The sequence below is a fragment of the Rhinopithecus roxellana genome, chromosome 2 (genome assembly GCF_007565055.1).
Source record: "Rhinopithecus roxellana isolate Shanxi Qingling chromosome 2, ASM756505v1, whole genome shotgun sequence".
Classification (NCBI taxonomy): domain Eukaryota; kingdom Metazoa; phylum Chordata; class Mammalia; order Primates; family Cercopithecidae; genus Rhinopithecus; species Rhinopithecus roxellana.
Window position 1 is genome coordinate 185,866,013 of NC_044550.1, and position 18,458 is coordinate 185,884,470.

The window sequence follows — 18,458 nt, forward strand, 5'->3', positions numbered from 1 at the left end:
AAATGCTTGAAACCAGAAGTCAAAATAAATTACCTATATATTTTGTGTTCTCTGTATATGTCACATTTGGTTACCTAATTCTGGCAGAACAATAGGCATGTGCAAAGGAGGGAATTGCAGTCCTCAACTATACTTCTCCAATACCTAACCAGAAAAGCAGCAGAAACTCCAAACAAGGATGATTTAAGTAGCTCAGCCAGCACCTCAGCACAGGGAGCAATGGCATGTGCAGGAAGTACATCAAATAATGACTTTTGTAGTTTTTTTCATAAGTTTTTTTGTTCAAAACCAAACTTTTACAAACATTTTCATAACAATCAGCATGCTAAAGCGAACTAAATATGGCCTGAGAAGGACTTCGTACTTTTATATTTGAGTCCTTGTGGATGAACTGCAACCTACCTTAGTAGGTAGACAAAACTGAAAACCTCACTTAAGAGTATGTGCCTGTAACAATAACTGAGTCTTGGCCAATCTCAGTGGCCATATTTCAATCATTCATACACTATTGAGTTTTCTAACTGTGTTCAAATAAGGCAAACGCCAACCTGTAACCAATCCAGTGTTGTGTACCTAACTTCCTATTTCTGTACAATATTTCCCTTTTTTTTTTTTTTTTTTTTTTTTTTTTGGTCTATAAATCTTCTTCCACCACGTGGCTGTGCTGGAGTGTCTGTCAATCTGCTGTGATTTTAGGGGCTGCCCGGTTCGCGAAATCATTCATTGCTCAGTTAAACTTCTTTAAATGTAATTTGGCTGAACTTTTTAGTTTATCAGATGATGTCAGAAGCAGAATCTGAAGTGGAGCTTCTAGCGACCCCCAAGAGCTCTTAGTGAACAAGCAAAGTACTTGCAGGACCCGCTTGTGTCCATTGATCTCCAGAGTGACTGCGGATTGTGGCTAAGCTCTCAGATTTCCGAACTCCACAGATTTGTGTTTAGAGCTCTCCTAGTTCCTTTAAACAAAGTTCTGATCCAAACTGGGTTTGGAAGTTGTGACAAAAACTGGGCTGTGTTCAGAAATGGATTTGATCTGGGAATTAACTGGCTTGGATACAGTTAGAAGCCTCTTATATCTGACTGGGGCAGAAAGGAACCGGTTAAGCAGTTATATGGCAGGGGTTATAAAATTTGGCTTTAGAAAATTTACAGGGATTTTTGTGTTCTACCCTTTGTTTTATTTTTCTTGCATGCTTAGGTAGGAAGAAAAATCACTGGCTAAGTTAATCAAGAGAACGTGAGAGTAAAGCTAATATTTTAGGTGAAAATGGGATCCTTAATTTCTGGAAAACTGAGTTCCTTCCAGCTTATACATTAGGCCTGGGAGGCAGCAAAGTTTTACATAAATGACAAAATCTTAGTAAAGATAACTAACAGGCAAGTGAAGTGCCTTGAACTTGGGCACCTCCCCTTTCTGCAGTTCTTTTATTTTCTTCTCCTTCTGTAACTGACGCTCTTTGTCTCGAGAATCAAAGGAGAAAGGGCATATTTCCACAGTTCTTGCCTCTGGGATTTGGGGCTTAAAAGGCACCCCATAATGTGGCACAGGTTGAGCTTTTATCAAGACTGGTTCGTCCTCTTCCTCATCTTCTTTGGGGGGCATTCGAATTCTGTTCTTCAATGCAAAGGCTGGTGACTTGGGGACGGTGATTGGAAGTACCCTCTTTTCAGGAACACCCACAACATCTTCCAAAATCTTAGTAGGGCAAGGTCTGGAATGAAATTCACAGTGTTCATCCTCTGATTTCTTCTTTGATTCTCGCTCCTGGATTCTTTTCTCAATTTCCAAATCAAAGCCAATAGGCTCAGTGGGTGGTTTCACAGGTGGTTTCTTGGGCAAGATGGGCCCACCTTCAAGTATTCTGGGATCAAGTTCACGTGCTTTGAATTTGTATTGTTGCAGTTTCTCGAACTCCTCAGCCTCCAACTCTGCTGCACTTTTGCAGGTCACAGGCCGTGCACGGTGTTTGGTTTGCAGTACAGGAGTCTGTGGGTCTCTGCAAATCTTGGTCACAGAAGATTTGGAGGGTAACAGGTTAGTATCATCCTTCTTGCTCCTCAAATGATATCTGTTAGGGGTTCGTTTATGGAAGTCTTCAACCTGCTGTGCAAGGGGCACATATGTAGAAACTGTTTCATCATATGTTCTTTTCTTTCCTTGGAACAGGTTGAAAGGCTTAACAATGGTACATCCCTTAGTCACTCGGGCAGGAGATGAAGGATGCTTTCGTAGTTCAGATGTAAAGTTCACTTCCTTATACTCCTCCTGGTTCTTAGGATATTGTTTGATTTGCTCATCTGTGCGGAAGTGGAAGTCAACTGATTTGGTGACCTGGCTCACTGATTTCTTCACAGGTTGCCCTATTCCAGCCAGAGCAAGTTTCTTGAATTCTTCATTCTTTTTCCCATTTTCACCACCTCTTGCTGCAGTTTTCATACTCTTCTCCAGCTCTTGCTCCTCAGTACTTTTTAGAACCTTCTGCTTTATGGGTGGCATACAAGGCACAGAATGTCTACCCTTGGCTTTCTCTGGGGAAGATTCATTCTTTTCAGAAGCATCTTGAGCACTGCCTTCTTCCTCTGGCTTCTGTTGGTTGTTAGAAACTTTCATTTTCTTAGAGGGTAGAATTTCATCGATGATTACAGGAGTGGCACATCTCTTGGCTTTCATTTCATTAATCTGCCAGAGAAGAAGGTAAAGAATGTGACCCAGATTGAACAGTTCTGCTTGGGGACTGACAGAAGAGGTGCTCTGAAGGCACAAACTTGGAAGCACCAGCTGGAAGAAGAACTGAGTCAGCAGAAAGAAGCAGCTTGCTTCAAGGCTCGTCCAAACACCGTCATCTCTCAGGAGCCCTTTGTTCCCAAAAAAGAGAAGAAATCAGTTGCTGAGGGCCTTTCTGGTTCTCTAGTTCAGGAACATTTTCAGTTGGCTACTGAGAAGAGAGCCAAGGAGCTGCAGGAGCTGGAGAAGAGAATGGCTGAGGTAGAAGCCCAGAAAGCCCAGCAGTTGGAGGAGGCCAGACAACAGGAGGAAGAGCAGAAAAAGGAGGAGCTGGCCAGGCTACTGGAGAGAACTGGTGCATAAGGCAAATCCAATACGCAAGTACCAGGGTCTGGAGATAAAGTCAAGTGACCAGCCTCTGACTGTGCCTGTATCTCCCAAATTCTCCACTCGATTCCATTGCTGAACTCAGCTGTGAGCTGCAGACACCGCCTGACAATGGGACCTGCTCTTAATGTCAAACCTGAGACCGTCTTGCTTTGTTACTGGGCATGGAGAGAACCCATTTCTCCAGACTTTTAGCTACCCATGCCTGAGAAAGCATACTTGACAACTGTGGACTCCAGTTTTGTTGAGAATTGTTTCCTTATATTACTAAGGCTAATGAGACATAACTCATGTATGTCTCGATTAGACTCCATGTAGTTACTTCCTTTAAACCATCAGCTGGCCCTTTATATGGGTCTTCACTCTGATTAGAATTTAGTCTCTGTGTCAGCACAGCGTAATCTCTATTGCTATTGTCCCTTACCACTCTCCCCCTCCCCCTACTTTTTTTTGTTGTTGTTGTTTAATTTTAACCAGAGAATAAAGATAGTCAAATCCTAAGATAGGGATTAAGTCATGGTTTAGATGAGGAACAATCAATACATCAGATTCTGTCCTCTTCCCTGCATACAGTGAAGTTATAGTTAAGGATCCCTTTGCTGTGAGGGTAGAAAACCTCACCAACTGCACCAGTGAGGAAGAAGACTGCATGGACTCATGCAGAGCCTCACAGCAGCCATGCAGCAGGCTCTGGGTGGGGCTGCCGTTAAGGCATGTTCTCTCCTTATTGGTGCTGATAAGAACAGGGAACAGTACAGTGTGAATTTTAAGACCTGGCCTGGAATAAATGTTTTGTCTTTCTCTCCCTAAAAAATAATAATAAATAAATAAATAAATAAATAAATAAATAAATAAATAAAAAATAAAAAATAACTAACAGTGGAATATTCTGAATGAACAAAAATACCCTGAAGTACATTTAAAAATGAGAGCTCTCAGTAAAGTTCCTTTTGGCTAAGAACTGGTTTGACACTGTGGGATGATAACTGCTATTTTCTTTGGATGAATCTGTCTTACACTTATTGCTGACTGCTATGGGTGACAGGATTAGGCATGTACAAGACCATGGGACATGGTCTACATAAATGAACATGTATTTTATCCTCCCCAAAAGGAGAAACTTGATAGCTGATGGAACCACTGGAAAACATCCCCTCATGACCGAAGACAGGCTGCCTAAACTTTTTTTTTTTTTTTTTTTTTTGAGGCAGAGTCTTGCTTTGTCGCCCAGGCTGGAGTGCAGTGGCAGGATCTCGGCTCACTGCAAGCTCCGCCTCCTGGGTTCACACCATTCTCCTGCCTCAGCCTCCCAAGTAGCTGGGACTATAGGTGCCCGCCACCATGCCCGGCTCATTTTTTTGTATTTTTTTTTTAGTACAGACAGGGTTTCACTGTGTTAGCCAGGATGGTCTCCATCTCCTGACCTCATGATCCACCTGCCTCGGCCTCCCAAAGTGCTGGAATTACAGGCTTGAGCCACCTCTCAGAACCACTGGAAAAAATCCCCTCATGACTGAAGAGCAGCTGCCTAAACTTTTGATTCAATGTTGGGTGCAATGGGTGGGTCTTTCTGTGGCCTCCTTGAACTCTTTATCTTCCCCATCCTGCCATAGGCAATACGTTTTTGTCTCTACTTTTCATTTCCTAACGTTTTTATCACCAGGGCAACCCTCTCGCAAAGAGACTACTTGTTGAAACTCCTAGTCGGAGGTTGAATTAAAGATAAAAGGGCTCATCTGGGGGCAAATTTAAGTCTTGCCAGTTTGATATTGGGTGATAAGCAGAGTGGCTAATGTCTATGTTTTATCACATATATTTTGCTTTGGCCAGAATGAGAAAAGGTAATTTTCCTTTGTGATGCATCTTGGCCCACAGGGCGACGGTGTGGCAAGCTGGGTCACTAGGGTCACTGAGGGAAAGAAAATCCAGAAGCCTGGCATACTGGTGACACAGCTTTGATGACTGGAGAAACTTCAGGGTCTTTGGTCTTGTGCCAGTTTAGATAAAATGACACAGACACTTGTGGAGTGGTTTAAGGAGTGAAAAGTTTAATAGGTAAGAAAAAAGGAATGAAGAAGAAAACAGCTCACCTGTACAGAGACAGAAGGAGGGGCAATTCAAAGAAACAGCAAATCCCGTGTGCAGCAGAAATGTGGCTACTTATATTGGGATGCTGGAGAAGTCAGTGTCTGGTTTCCATAGGCCCCAGGGGATTGGTTTAACCAGATATTCATTTATGTAGAACACAAAAAACCTGGCCCTCCAACCTTAGGCCTTTAATATGCAAGTACAGGTCGCCATGATGTTTCAAACACATGGGTGGCCATGACACTTGGTACACCTGGTGACAAGGAAAAGACTGTGAGAATCACCATGTTGAGTGAATCCAGTTTCTAATGGTTGGCATTTGCATATCAAAGCTTGCTGGCCCAGTCCTTTAAACCCCTTTTTCTGTTAGAAAAGAGATGGTTTGGCCTAATGAGGTGGCTCACGCCTATAATCCCAGCACTTTGGGAGGCCGAGGATGACAGATCACATGGTCAGGTGTTTGAGACCAATTTGGTCAAGATGGTGAAACCCCATCTCTACTAAAAATACAAAAATTAGCTGGGCATGGTGGCAGGCATCTGTAGTCCCAGCTACTTGGGAGGCTGAGGCAGGAGAATCACTTGAACCTGTGAGGTGGAGGTTGCAGTAAGCTGAGATCATGCTACTGCACTCCACCCTGGGCGACGGAGTGAAAATCCACCTCAAAAAAAAAAAAAAAAAAAAAAAAAAAAAGGTAAAAAGAAAAGAGATAGTTTGGGGGTTACCTCTGTCTTTTTTTGTGTTTTTTTATTTTGTTTTGATGGATTTTCACTCTGTCACCCAGGGTGGACTGGTACAGTGGCCTGATATCGGCTCACTGCAACTTCCGCCTCCTGGGTTCAAGAGATTCTCCTGCCTCAGCCTCCATATATGCACCCCACCACCACGACAGGGAATTTTTGTAGTTTTAGTAGAGACGGCATTTCACCATATTGGGTAGGCTGGTCTCAAACTCCTGACCTTGTGATCCGCCCACCTCGGCCTCCCAAAGTGCTGGGATTACAGACGTGAACCACTGTGCCCGGCGTGGAGGTTGTTTCTTATTAATGGAAAGTTTCCACTGAGAACCTTTACCCTTACTATCTGCCTGAAAATGATTTCTTAATAACTCCTGTATCACTGGCAAAAGGGTGATAATAATTTATTACAAGTCAGATTTCTGGCTTTTCTCCCTCTTTTTCTCTGTTCAAACTGGTTAAATGAATGGTAAAAATCACTGTTTATCTCCTCCAGTGAAGTTAATTAATACAAAGAAAAAATAATAATTCTGAGGTTGGTCTTAAGCTGTAGTGAATCTGATGTGCTTTTTGTATCTTTCTGTATTGTTCTATCATAAAGAGGAGTACCTTAGGAAAAAAATGTGTGCCTAAAACCTTATAAGCTTGCTGTACAAGATGATTCAGCCCGCTGGTCAGTTAGGTCCTTGGGAGCTTGACCTTGTAACCATGTGGCCATGCTTTCTCTATTCACAATGGCAGCCTAGGTTCAGGGTTTAATTCCTAGCTTAGGGGATGAGCCTTTCTGATTGACATTTGGATGACTTTTGCCACTTTTAATTCTCTTTTCCTCCACAAACCATCTTTAATTTTTCTTTTGCAGAGAACCTATAAGGTTATTTTAGGTAAAGTTTAAAAACAGGAAATACTGGCAGTTTAGTATGGTCTCTCTTCAACTGGAATTACAAGAGCCAAAAGAAATGTGCAACCATGAGGATATCGTACCCTCTGAATACCGTGCTGAGACCAGAAACCCAAAATGATGGTAGACAGTGGTGCTAAGCCCTTTGTTTTGGTCACTTTCACCTAAGAGATAACCTGACCAAAAGAGGGGGATTTTTTTAAACAAAATTATGGGAAGCCATTATTTTGAACGAAGGTCTTGTCCTAGGCCCCAACACACCAAACCAAACTAAAATGGAGAGTCACCTGTGCTAAATGTGATATAATCAAACTAAGACTTTAAGGAAACACAGATCCTAGAACAGACCAGGTTTTCTTTTTCTCCTTTAAACAGGATGTTCCAGCATAAAAATGTACTGCCTACTCATTCCTTTTTCCTAACTTTGAATAACTCACTGTTCTACTGTTTCCCAGTGGGTTTCAAGACCAAATAAATACATTTACAATGGTGAGAGTGACATCAATAACTAGTTTTGGTCAACCTCTTATAATTGAGAAAATGATCAAAAAGGGGAATTGTTAAAGTGAACTAAATATGGACTGAGAAGGACTCCATGCTTTCACATTTGAGTCCTTGTGGACAAACTGCAACCTAGCTTAACAGGTAGACAAGATCAAAAACCTAACTTAGGAATATGTACCTATAAAAATATCTGAGTCTTGTCAATCCCAGAGGCCATACTTCAACCATTCATACACTGCTGAGTGTTTAACCTTTAACCAGTCCAGCTGTTCTGTAACTGACTTCCAATTTCTGTACATCACTTCCCTTTTTCTAATCTATAAACCTTTTTCCACGACATGGCTGTGCTGGAGTCTCTGTGAATCTGCTGTGATTCTAGGGGCTGCCTGAATCGTAAATTATTTATTGTTCCACTAAACTCCTTTAAATTTAATTCAGCTGAGGTTTTGTTTGTGTGTACGTGTTGGATTTTTAGTTTTGTTTTGTTGTCTTTTAATCAAGCATATACCCATTAGTTTTTCCTCAGTAGTGGAAAATATGTTCAAACATATCTTTGGGCACATCTTTTATCTTGCATTGATTGTTCCTGTAAAAACATTCTACAATTTATCTTTCGTAGTGAAATATGTTGAAAAAAGTTTAAATTTAATACTATGTGTTTTGTTGAGATCAAAGAAAATGAAAGATAAAGCTCTAGAACAGTCACCTCATGACCCTTCTGCAAATTCATCCAGTGCTCACTTCACATTGACCAATGTTTGTGTTCCAGCAGCACCTTCCCACAACTCCCCTAGCTAAAGTAACAACTCAACTCAACTGTAGGGGGAGCAAAACCAAAGTCCATTTCATAGACACTCTGGTTAAAAGCAATGCATCTTTTTGAATTACTCTTCTCTATGCCATTGCTGTTGTTTATATCTAAGGAGAAATCATCAATAATTTAAAATAAAATATTTTCACATCTGTATTTAACAATTTTTCCTAGTTATAACAAAACACCTGAGTCTGAATAATTCACAAAGAACAAAAATTGATCTTTCACAATTCTGGAGGCAGAGAAATGCAAGATGAAGTTACTGGCATCTACAGAGGGCCTTCTTGCTGCATCCTCACGTGGTATAAAGTGGAAGGGAAAAGGAAGCAACGCTGTAGCCTCATGGTGGGAAAGCAGAATAGCAAGCCTGCTGAATGCTGCATGAAGCCTGTGTGTGTGTGCGTGTGTGTATATATGTGTGTATGTGTGTGTGTGTGTGTGTGTGACTTAGTTTTGCTTTTCTTGATCAGGCTGGAGTGCAATGGCGAGATATTGACTCACTGCAACCTCCAACTCCAAGGTTCAAGTGATTCTCCCGCTTCAGTCTTCCGAGTAGCTGGGATTATGGCTCCCACCACCATGCCCAACTATTTTTTGTGTTTTCAGTAGAGACCGGGTTTCACCATGTTGGCCAGGGTGATCTCGAACTCCTGACATCAGGTGATCCACCTCCCCCCAAAATGTTTTTGGATTACAGCGGTGAGCCACCATGCCCTGCTATGAAGCCTCTTTTATAAGGACTGTCATTAAAATTCACAAGGAATGCAATATCACTTATCTGAGGCAACACTCGAATTTTGGAAGGAATACGTTTAAACCACAGCAATATCAAAGTGAGTACATTATATGAGCAATCACAGCTTTTGGATGGCAAATGGATATTGGATGGCAAATGGATAAAGAAAATGTAGATGGTCTCATGCTTACAAAAGTGAGTGTGTTAATATCTCTTAAATTATTAAAAGTGATTTACCCCCCCAGTAGAAGCTAAACATGCATATGCCAGAAACGTAAGTCATATAAGAGAATTTTAAAGTGGCAAGACCAGTGGCAAGTGTGCAGCTTCCTTGCCTGAAGTCTTCTTGACACGGAACTGAAAATAAAGTAATTATACAGCTGAATCAGCATTTCTTAGATATCATGATTCAAGATTCATTTTTTGTGTAAAAAATGTGTACACATACAATGTACGTATTATATATGCATATTATACATATATAATTACAATTTACATATTGAAAGTGACGATTCAATGGAGGGGCAACGTGGTTCACGCCCATAGTCCCAGTACTTTGGGAGACTAAGAGAGGCAGATTGCTTGAGCCCAGGGGTTCAAGACCAGCTTGGGCAACATGGTGAAATCCTGTCTCTACAAAAAAAAAAAAAAAAAAAAAAAGCAAAAATTAGCCATGCATGGTGGTGCGGGGCTGTAGTCCCAGCTACTTGGGAAGAGGAGATGGGAGGATTCCTTGAGCCCAGGGGCTCTAGGCTGCAATAAGCAGCACTTTAGACTGCGTGACAGAGTAAGGCCCTTTCTCAAAAGAAAAATACTCTACAGTTAAATGGTTCATCATATATTTACAGAATTGTGCAACAACCAGAACAATAAGATTTAGAGCATGTTATCAACCAAAAAAGCAATAGTGTCCCACCAGGCACAGTGGCTCATGCCTGTAATTCCAGCACTTTGGAAAGCTGAGGTGAGCAGATCATGAGGTCAGGAGTTCAAGACCAGCCTGGCCAATATGGTGAAACCCCGTCTCTACTAAAGATACAAAGAATTAGCCGGATATGGTGGTATGCACCTGTAATCCCAGATACTTGGGAGGCTGAGGCAGGAGAATTGCATGAACCTGGGAGGCAGACCTTGCAATGAGCTGAGATAGCCCTATTGCTCTCCAATCTGGGTGACAGACTGAGACTCCACCTCAAGAAAAGAGAAAGAGAAAAACAAAAAAAGAAACACGGTTTCCTTAGCTATTTCCTGTCCTCCAATCTAGGTGATCACTATCCTACTTTCTATCTCTATACATTTGCCTATTTGGGGATTTTCATATTAAAGCAATTATACAATATGTGATCTTTTGTTTTTGGAATCTATAATTAGCAAAATGTTTTTAAAAGAGTCATCCATGGCTGTTGTGGGAAGTCAGGGACCCAGAACAGAGGGACTGGCTGAAGCCATGGCAGAAGAACATAAATTGTGAAGATTTCAAGTACATTTATTAGTTCCCCAAATTAATACTTTTATAATTTCTTCCGCCTGTCTTTACTGCAGTCTCTGAAGATAAATTGTGAAGATTTCATGGACACTTATCACTTCCCCAATCAATACTCTTGTGATTTCCTATGCCTGTCTTTACTTTAATCTCTTAATCCCATCATCTTCAGTAAACTGAGGATGAATGTCGCCTCAGGACACTGTGATGACTGCATTAACTGCACAAATTGTTTGTGGAGCATGTGTGTTTGAACAATATGAAATCTGGGCATCTTAAGAATAGGATAACAGTGATTTTCAGGGAACAAGGGAGATAACCGTAAAGTCTGGCTGCATGTGGGCTGGGTGTAATAGAGCCATATTTCTCTTCTTTCAAAAGCAAATAGGAGAAATATCGCTGAGTTCTTTTTCTCATCAAGGAACATCCCTGAGAAATAGAATGCATTCCTAAGGGGAGGCCTCTGAAATGGCCGCTTTGGGAACATCTGCCTTTTATGGTTGCAGATAAGGGATGAAATAAGCCCTGGTCTCCTGTAGTACTCCCAGGCCTACTAGGACGAGGAAATTCTCGCCTAATAAATTTTGCTCAGACCAGTTGTCTGCTCTCAAACCCTGCCTCCTGATAAGATGTTATCAATGACAATGTGTGCCCGAAACTTCATTAGCAATTTTAATTTCACCTGTGCCCTTTGATCTCACCCTGCCTCCATTGGCCTTGTGATATTTTATTACCTTGTGAAGCATATGATCTCTGTGACCAACACCCTATTCGTACACTCCCTCCACTTTTGAAAATCACTAATGTAAATTTGCTGGTTTTGTGGCTTGGGGGGCATCACGGAACCTGCCAACATGTGATGCCTCCCCTGGACACCCAGCTTTAAAATTTCTCTCTTTTGTACTTTTTCCCTTTATTTCTCAGACCAGCGGACACTTAAGGAAAACAGAAAAGGACCCACATTGAATATCGGGGATGGGATTCCCTTGATATGTATCAAGACTGTATTATTTTTATGGCCCAATAATGCTCTACAATCTGGATGTATCACATTTGCTTTATTCATTCATCAGTGATAAACTAGTTTTTCTTCCAATTTTGGCTATTAAGAATATGTTGTTTCTTAATACTCATGTATTAATTTTGTGTGGACATGTTTTCATTTCTCTTGCATATATTACTAGAGGTGGAATTCTTGCGTCCCATGGTACATCTATGTTTAACCTTTGATAAACTGCCAAATTTCTTCAAAGGGCCTGCATTATTATTCACTCATGCAAACAGTGTATGAGGTTCCAATTACTTCACATCCTTGCCAACATTTTAAATTATTTGTCTTTTTTGATAATAGTCATGCTAGTGAGGGGGAAGCAGTGTCTCATTTTGGTTTTGATTTACATTTTTCTGTAATAATACTGAGTATAATGATGCAGAACATGTTTTATGTTCTTATTGTACATGTACATATTCCTTGGTAAAATTTAGGTTTAGATCTTTTCCACATTTTTATTAGGTTATTTGTCTTTTTATAACTGAGCTATAAGATTTCCTTATAGATGTTTTATAAAAGACACCTATCAGATATGCAATTTGTAGATATATTCTCAAATCTTTGTTCTCTCTTTTGACTTTATTGATAGTGTTATTTGATGTGCGAAAGTTTTGATTTTGATATAGTTCAATTTATCAATTTTAATTTTGTTTCTTCTGTTTTTGGTGTCATATCTAAAAACCTTGACACATACAAGGTTGTGAAGTTATATTCATTTTCTTCTTTCTGAAATTTTTATAATTCTAGCTCTTGTATTTAGGTTTGGATATAGTTTAAGTTCATTTTTGTATGTGGTTTGAGGGAAGAAGTTCAATTTCATTCTGTTGCATATAAATAATCAGTTTGCTCATTGGCATTTGTTAAAGAGGGTATACTTTCATCATTGTCTATACAATGACATTCTTGACAAACATCTGTTGACCCTATGTGTGGCTGTATTTCTGTATTCTGAAGTCTATTCAAATGGTGCATATGTCTCACTGTGTACCTGTACTATACTATCTTGATTAATGTAGATTTGATATATGTTTTCTAGTTTTGTTCTTTTTTTCCAAGATTGTGTTGGTCGTATTTAGGTTTCTCATATATTTATACCAATTTTAGAATCACTTTGTCAGTTTATGCTAAGAAACCAACTGAAGACTTGATAGGTTCAATCTATGTATCAATTTGGCAAATAAAGGCAATGCTACTATATTGTTTTTCAAATGAGGAATATGAGACGTGTTTTCATTCATTTAGATCTTTAATTTCTTTCCACAATTTTTAGTAATTGTCGCAATTTACATTTTGTATTTCTTTTGTTAAACTTATTCTAATTATTTTATTTTTTTCTGATGGTATTTTTACATAAAATTGTATTATTAATATCATATAGAATAGTTTATTGTAATTTTCTGGAACTACAAGTAATTTGTATATAATGATCTAATGTCCTAATAATTTTGCTGTTTTTTTTGAGCAAATATTTTTATAGTGAAACCATTAAGATGTTCTCTATATAAAATCATGCCATATACCAATAAATATATTTTATTACCTTCCTTTCCAATATGGATTTATTTTATGTTTTTGCCTAATGGTCTTGCCAAAAAAACCCACATCAATTTTGAATAAAAGTGGAGAGTTGACTTCTTTCTCCTCCTCTTTGCCTTCGAAAAATATCATTTAGGCTTTTTCTATTAAGTGTGCTACTAACCTTTCTAACCTTTTTTTTATTTTTTTAGATACGCTTTGTATTAGTCCGTTTTCACACTGCTGTAAAGAACTAATTGAGAGTGTATAATTTATGAAGGAAAAAGGTTTAATTGACTCAGAGTAGTGCAGGCTTAACAGGAAGCATGACTGGGAGGCTACAGGAAATTATAATCATGACGGAAGACAAAGGAGGAACTAGAACCATCTTCTTACGGTGTCAGGAGAGTGGGAGTGAAAGGGTAAGAGCCACACAGTTTTAAACTATTATAACTCATGAGAACTTATTCACTATCATGGGATCAGCAAGGGAGAAATCAGCACCCATGATCCAATCACCTGCACCAGGCCCCTCCTTCAATTTGACATGCATTTTGGGTGGGAACAAAAATCCAAACCGTAATATTCTGCCCCGTCCCCTTCCAAATCTCATGTTCTTCCAATATTGCAAAATACCATTATCCCTTCTAAATAATCCCCAGTCTTAACTCATTTCAGCATTAACTCAAAAGTCAACAGTCCAAAGTCTCATCTAAGACAAAGTAAGGCCCTTCCACATATGAGCATATAAAATTAAAAACAAGTTAGTTGATTTCAAGAGGTCATTAGAGTACATCCATTGCATAAATGCTCCTGCTCCAAAAGGGAGAAATTGGGAAAAACAAAGAAAGGGCAGAACCCATGCCGGTGTGAAACCTTGCAGGGCAGTCATTAAATTTTTAACCTCCAAAATAATCTCCTTTAACTCCATGTCTCACTTCCAGGCCACACTAATATAACAGGTGGGATTTAGTTTTGGTTTATATTCATTGCTGGTGAGCTAGTGTGATTTGGGTGGGGTGGGGGTGGGTGTGGAAAAGAACCTCGTTTTGTCGTATTACCAGAATTGTTTTTCTGGTTTCTTCTCTTTTGGGTGGGCTACATCAGATGGAAGATCTGGGGCTTAAGACTGCTGTTCAGATTCTTTTGTCCCATATAGTGTTCCCTTGATGTAGTAGTTGCTGTGGGGGATGGGGGTGTGGTTCCTAGGTCAATAGAGTTATAATCTCAGAAAGATTATGGCTGCCTCTGCTGTGTCATGCAACTTGTCAGGAAAGTGGGAGAAAGCTGACAGTTACAGGCCTTACCCAGCACCGATACAATCCAAAAGACCAGTCTCACTACCACCACACACTTACCAACAGCACTAAGTTTATTTCCAATCAATGGGTGAACAGGGCTGAGAACTTGCTCCAGGCTACCAGCCTCCCAGCTGAGAAAGCAAGCAGGGCTTTCACACCTCCCCACCTGTTGAGTCTACACACCAATTCACACACTCTCTGGAGTTCTGGCCAAGACACTTTGCATTCTGATGGAATTGTTGCAAACTTCAACTGGAGGTTTCCTTCTCCCTGTGGTCTTTTCCCAGTTCCTCTGGCAGCCCTCCCCAAGGACCCCTGTGAGACAGGATAGAAATGGCTTCCCCAGAAACCCAGAGATTCCACAAAGACAGAAATGGCTTCCTTGGAAATCCAGAGAATCCACAGGGCTTTTCCCACTGCTTCCTGTACCCCTGTATTTCACTCAGCTCTCTATTTGACTCAGCTCCAGGTCAGGTCAACTCCTGTGGTCTGAAACTTTATGTTTCCCAGTAAGGGTATGTGTTCAAAGGTGGATGATCTCTCTTTCCCATTTTCACAGCTTGAACACTCACTGTACTTGGGCTGTCTCCTGGGTTCTGCTGAATGAATCCCATTTCTATCTTCTTGTCATACATTTCTTGACTATCGTTACTGCCTCAGCATCCATTTTTAGGCTTAACATGAGTTGTTTAAGATCTAGTCATAGCCTGTCACTTTTGGCTTTGTGAAAACTTCCCTTCCTTGTGTAGTTGTTTGTGACAGAGTCCACTTGTTTCTCATCCCACTGACCCAGAAATGCAACATACTACAGAGCTGATTACCGTGAGATAACCTAATGATCAATACCAACATCAAATAATAATTTTCCCCATTCATGTGTGTTTTCTTAAGAGAGCCATTCCAAAACTCCTGCAGACAAGGCTAGGAAATAATGCCCATAGACCTTAAGAAAAGCACCCCCACAGCCTTCTGCACAGGGATTCTCTCTACCACTTCCAGGCAGCTGGTTGAGCTCTCTGCCACTTCTGAACTTTCTGTCAGTTTTCTGTTATTATCTTTAATATCTCTAGGTACTGTGAGTAACACATTTCTTCTATTTTATGAATATTGGTTTTGGTTTCTCATTTCATTGTGTTTTACCTAACACACACATCTGAATCTCACTTCCTCACCTCCATCAGAGCTTTCCAGAGTCTTGGTTTACTGCAATTCTCATGAGACAGACTTCAATATAAAATTGGACAGAAATCATAACAATATAAATCACAACACTGCTGAATATATTTAATAACAGAGCAATTAGGAAATTAAAACTAATTACAATGCATTACAGAATTTTCATTTACGAACAAATAAGAGATGTAAAAGTAAGGTAAAATAAAACACTTTGTTGAAGTTACATACCTATTTGCCTTTTAAAAAATATTATCTACTAGGCTATAGAACAATGCCAACAGATAATGCCAGGTTGCAGGAGATGGAGGATGGGAGAATGGGAGATGACTGTCTAATGGGTATAAAGCTTCCTTTGAAGTGAAAAAATACTTTGGATCTAGACAGTGGTGGTAGTGGCAAAATATTGCAAATGTATTAAATGCCAATGGATTGTACACATTAAGTGATTAAAGTGTTAAATTTTTGGCATAAAAATTTTTAATCAATTGTTTTTAAAAAAAAAACAACACAGGTGGATGGCCAGATTTGACTTAAAGGCCATAGTTTGTTAGACCTTGTTTTATGCTATAAATTTAATTCCCACATATTTGAAATAGTAAATAGTAAATTATGTCATTTTTGCTATTTATATTACAAACATATCATGTTTTTGAACTATATTATGCATTTTTTTTTTTTTTTTTTTTTTTTTTTTTTTTTTTTTTTTTGAGACAGAGTCTCGCTCTGTCACCAGGCTGGAGTGCAGTGATCTCAGCTCACTGCAACCTCTGCCTCTGGGGGTTCAAGCGATTCTCCTGCCTCAGCCTCCCAAGTACCTGGGACTACAGGCACACTTCACCATGTTGGTCAGGATGGTCTTGATCTCTTGACCTCGTGATCCACCTGCCTCAGCCTCCCAAAGGGTTAGGATTACAGGCATGAGCCATCACGCCCGGCGTGTACTATGCAATTTTATCAACAGTAAAATTGTTGGGGAAATTTTTTGATTTGTTTAATTGTAAGGGTGCATATTTTATTTTGATGTATACAAAATCGTTTCTGGTGCTTTGCAATATTAGTGAATTCCTTCTTTCAGTAACCCCATGAGGTGGTTAATACTGTGACCACCATTGTCATTTCATTGGTGAGAAAGCTGAGGCAAGTATGGTTTAAATGCCTTGTCCAACCCACATCATTATGTAATGGTTTCTCAGAGATTTGAATCAAGGTGACCTGAATTCAGACTGCCAGCTCTTAACCACCGTGTTATGCTGACTCTTCTATTTGGGATTTTTACAGAAATAATTTATTGGCATTATTTCTATTTATTTGAGCATCAGTAACTTTATCATCTTTTATATGTTATTTGCTATTTTTACTTTGAATTACCTATTCATACTTTCATCAACTTTTATATTAGATTGTCTTTTATGGTTGTTGTTTTGTAGCTGTCACTAGACAGTGGATACCAATCTATAGTTACATGTGTTGTAGGATAGGTTCAATGTAAATAAGCACAGGTTTATAAGCATGATAAAACAACATTACTAACCTCTGGCACTATATTAGTTCTGTGTTTCTTTATATATGTATCAGTTCCTGGATGATTTGTATGAAATATTCTGTTACAAACTCTTCCTATGATTTCTCTAGCATCAATGTTATACTGCGTGTGAGTGTATATGTATATATATAGTCATGATTTATATATACCTATATAAATATATATACAAATATAGTGATATATATATATAATATTTACATTTAAATCATTAGGCTGGAGAATACTTGTGTGATAATTAGTAAATCGTAAGGCTTCTTACTAACAAAGATAACTAAATTTCTGTCCATCTGGACCACTTTTGTCATGAAGTGCTTCCCTGATATGTACATTAAAGAAGGTTTATGACTTGATTTAGCTATTTTCCACAAAATTTATAAACTCATTGTATACTTTGCACACTTTTTGTGATTCTAAAGGATTTCATGTTTCTATTTTATATTTAGAGAAGAAATGGATCAAAAGACCCTTGGAAAAGAGAAAAATTAGACATGATTATTTGAAGTATAGTATGTGGAACACTAATTATTATTTCAAACTGTCTTCAATAAACACATTGAATTTCATCACATATCTATCAGGTAACTAAGTGATGCAGTGTCTTGTTTTAAAATAATTGGACATGTATATGTGCATGTATGTTTAGCAAGATTAACAGTACACTAAATCCCTTCATAATGAAACTCCTATATTATCACAATCAAAAATTAAGAACTTACATTTGTCATTAAAGGTCAAAAATGAGAATAGAACCTATATTAAATTTAGAATTTTAGTTTTTTTTTTAGTTCTGTGAATAATGATGATGATATTTTAATGGAAAATGCACCTGAATTTATAGAATGCATTTGGAACTATGGTAATTTTCACAATATTTAGTCAGGCCAACAATGAACAAGGGATGTGTTTCTATTTGTTTGCATCATCTATGATTTATTTCAGAAGAGTTTTGTGGCCTTCTTTCTGAAGAACTTTCACCTTCTTGGTTAAGTATATTTCTAAGTATTTATTTAATAATAATTATTATTGTTGCAGATGTTTTTATAGGGTTTGAGGTTTTTATTTGATTCTCAGCTTTGATACCCATATAGCAAAAGCAAGACTTAAAAAAAAAAAAAATCTAGAGGTGTCACATTACCTGACTTCAAACTATACTACAAGGCTATAGTTAACAAAACAGCATGGTACTGGTATAAAAACAAGCATGTAGACCGATGAAACAAACAGAGAATTCAGAAATAAAACTAAATACTTATAGCCAATTAGTCTTTGACAAAGCAAACAAAAACATAAAGTGGGGAAAGGACAACCTATTCGATAAATGGTGCTGGGATAATTGGCAAGCCACATGTAGAAGAAAGAAACTGGATACTTATCTCTCACCTTATACAAAGATCAACTCAAGATGAATCAAATAATTAAATCTAAGACCTGGAAGTATAAAAATTGCAGAAGATAACATCTGAAAAACTCTTCTAGACATTGACTTAGGCAAAGACC

The 18,458-nt window shown here is 38.8% G+C and overlaps 1 pseudogene across 1 annotated transcript; it reads right to left on the reverse strand.

The window, feature by feature from the left end:
* Positions 1-1,357: 1,357 nt before the first annotated feature.
* Positions 1,358-3,923, reverse strand: LOC104667783 (annotated as a pseudogene). Its single transcript, XR_748722.2, has one exon. The product of XR_748722.2 is annotated as a targeting protein for Xklp2 pseudogene (transcript).
* Between the last annotated feature and the right edge of the window lie 14,535 nt (positions 3,924-18,458).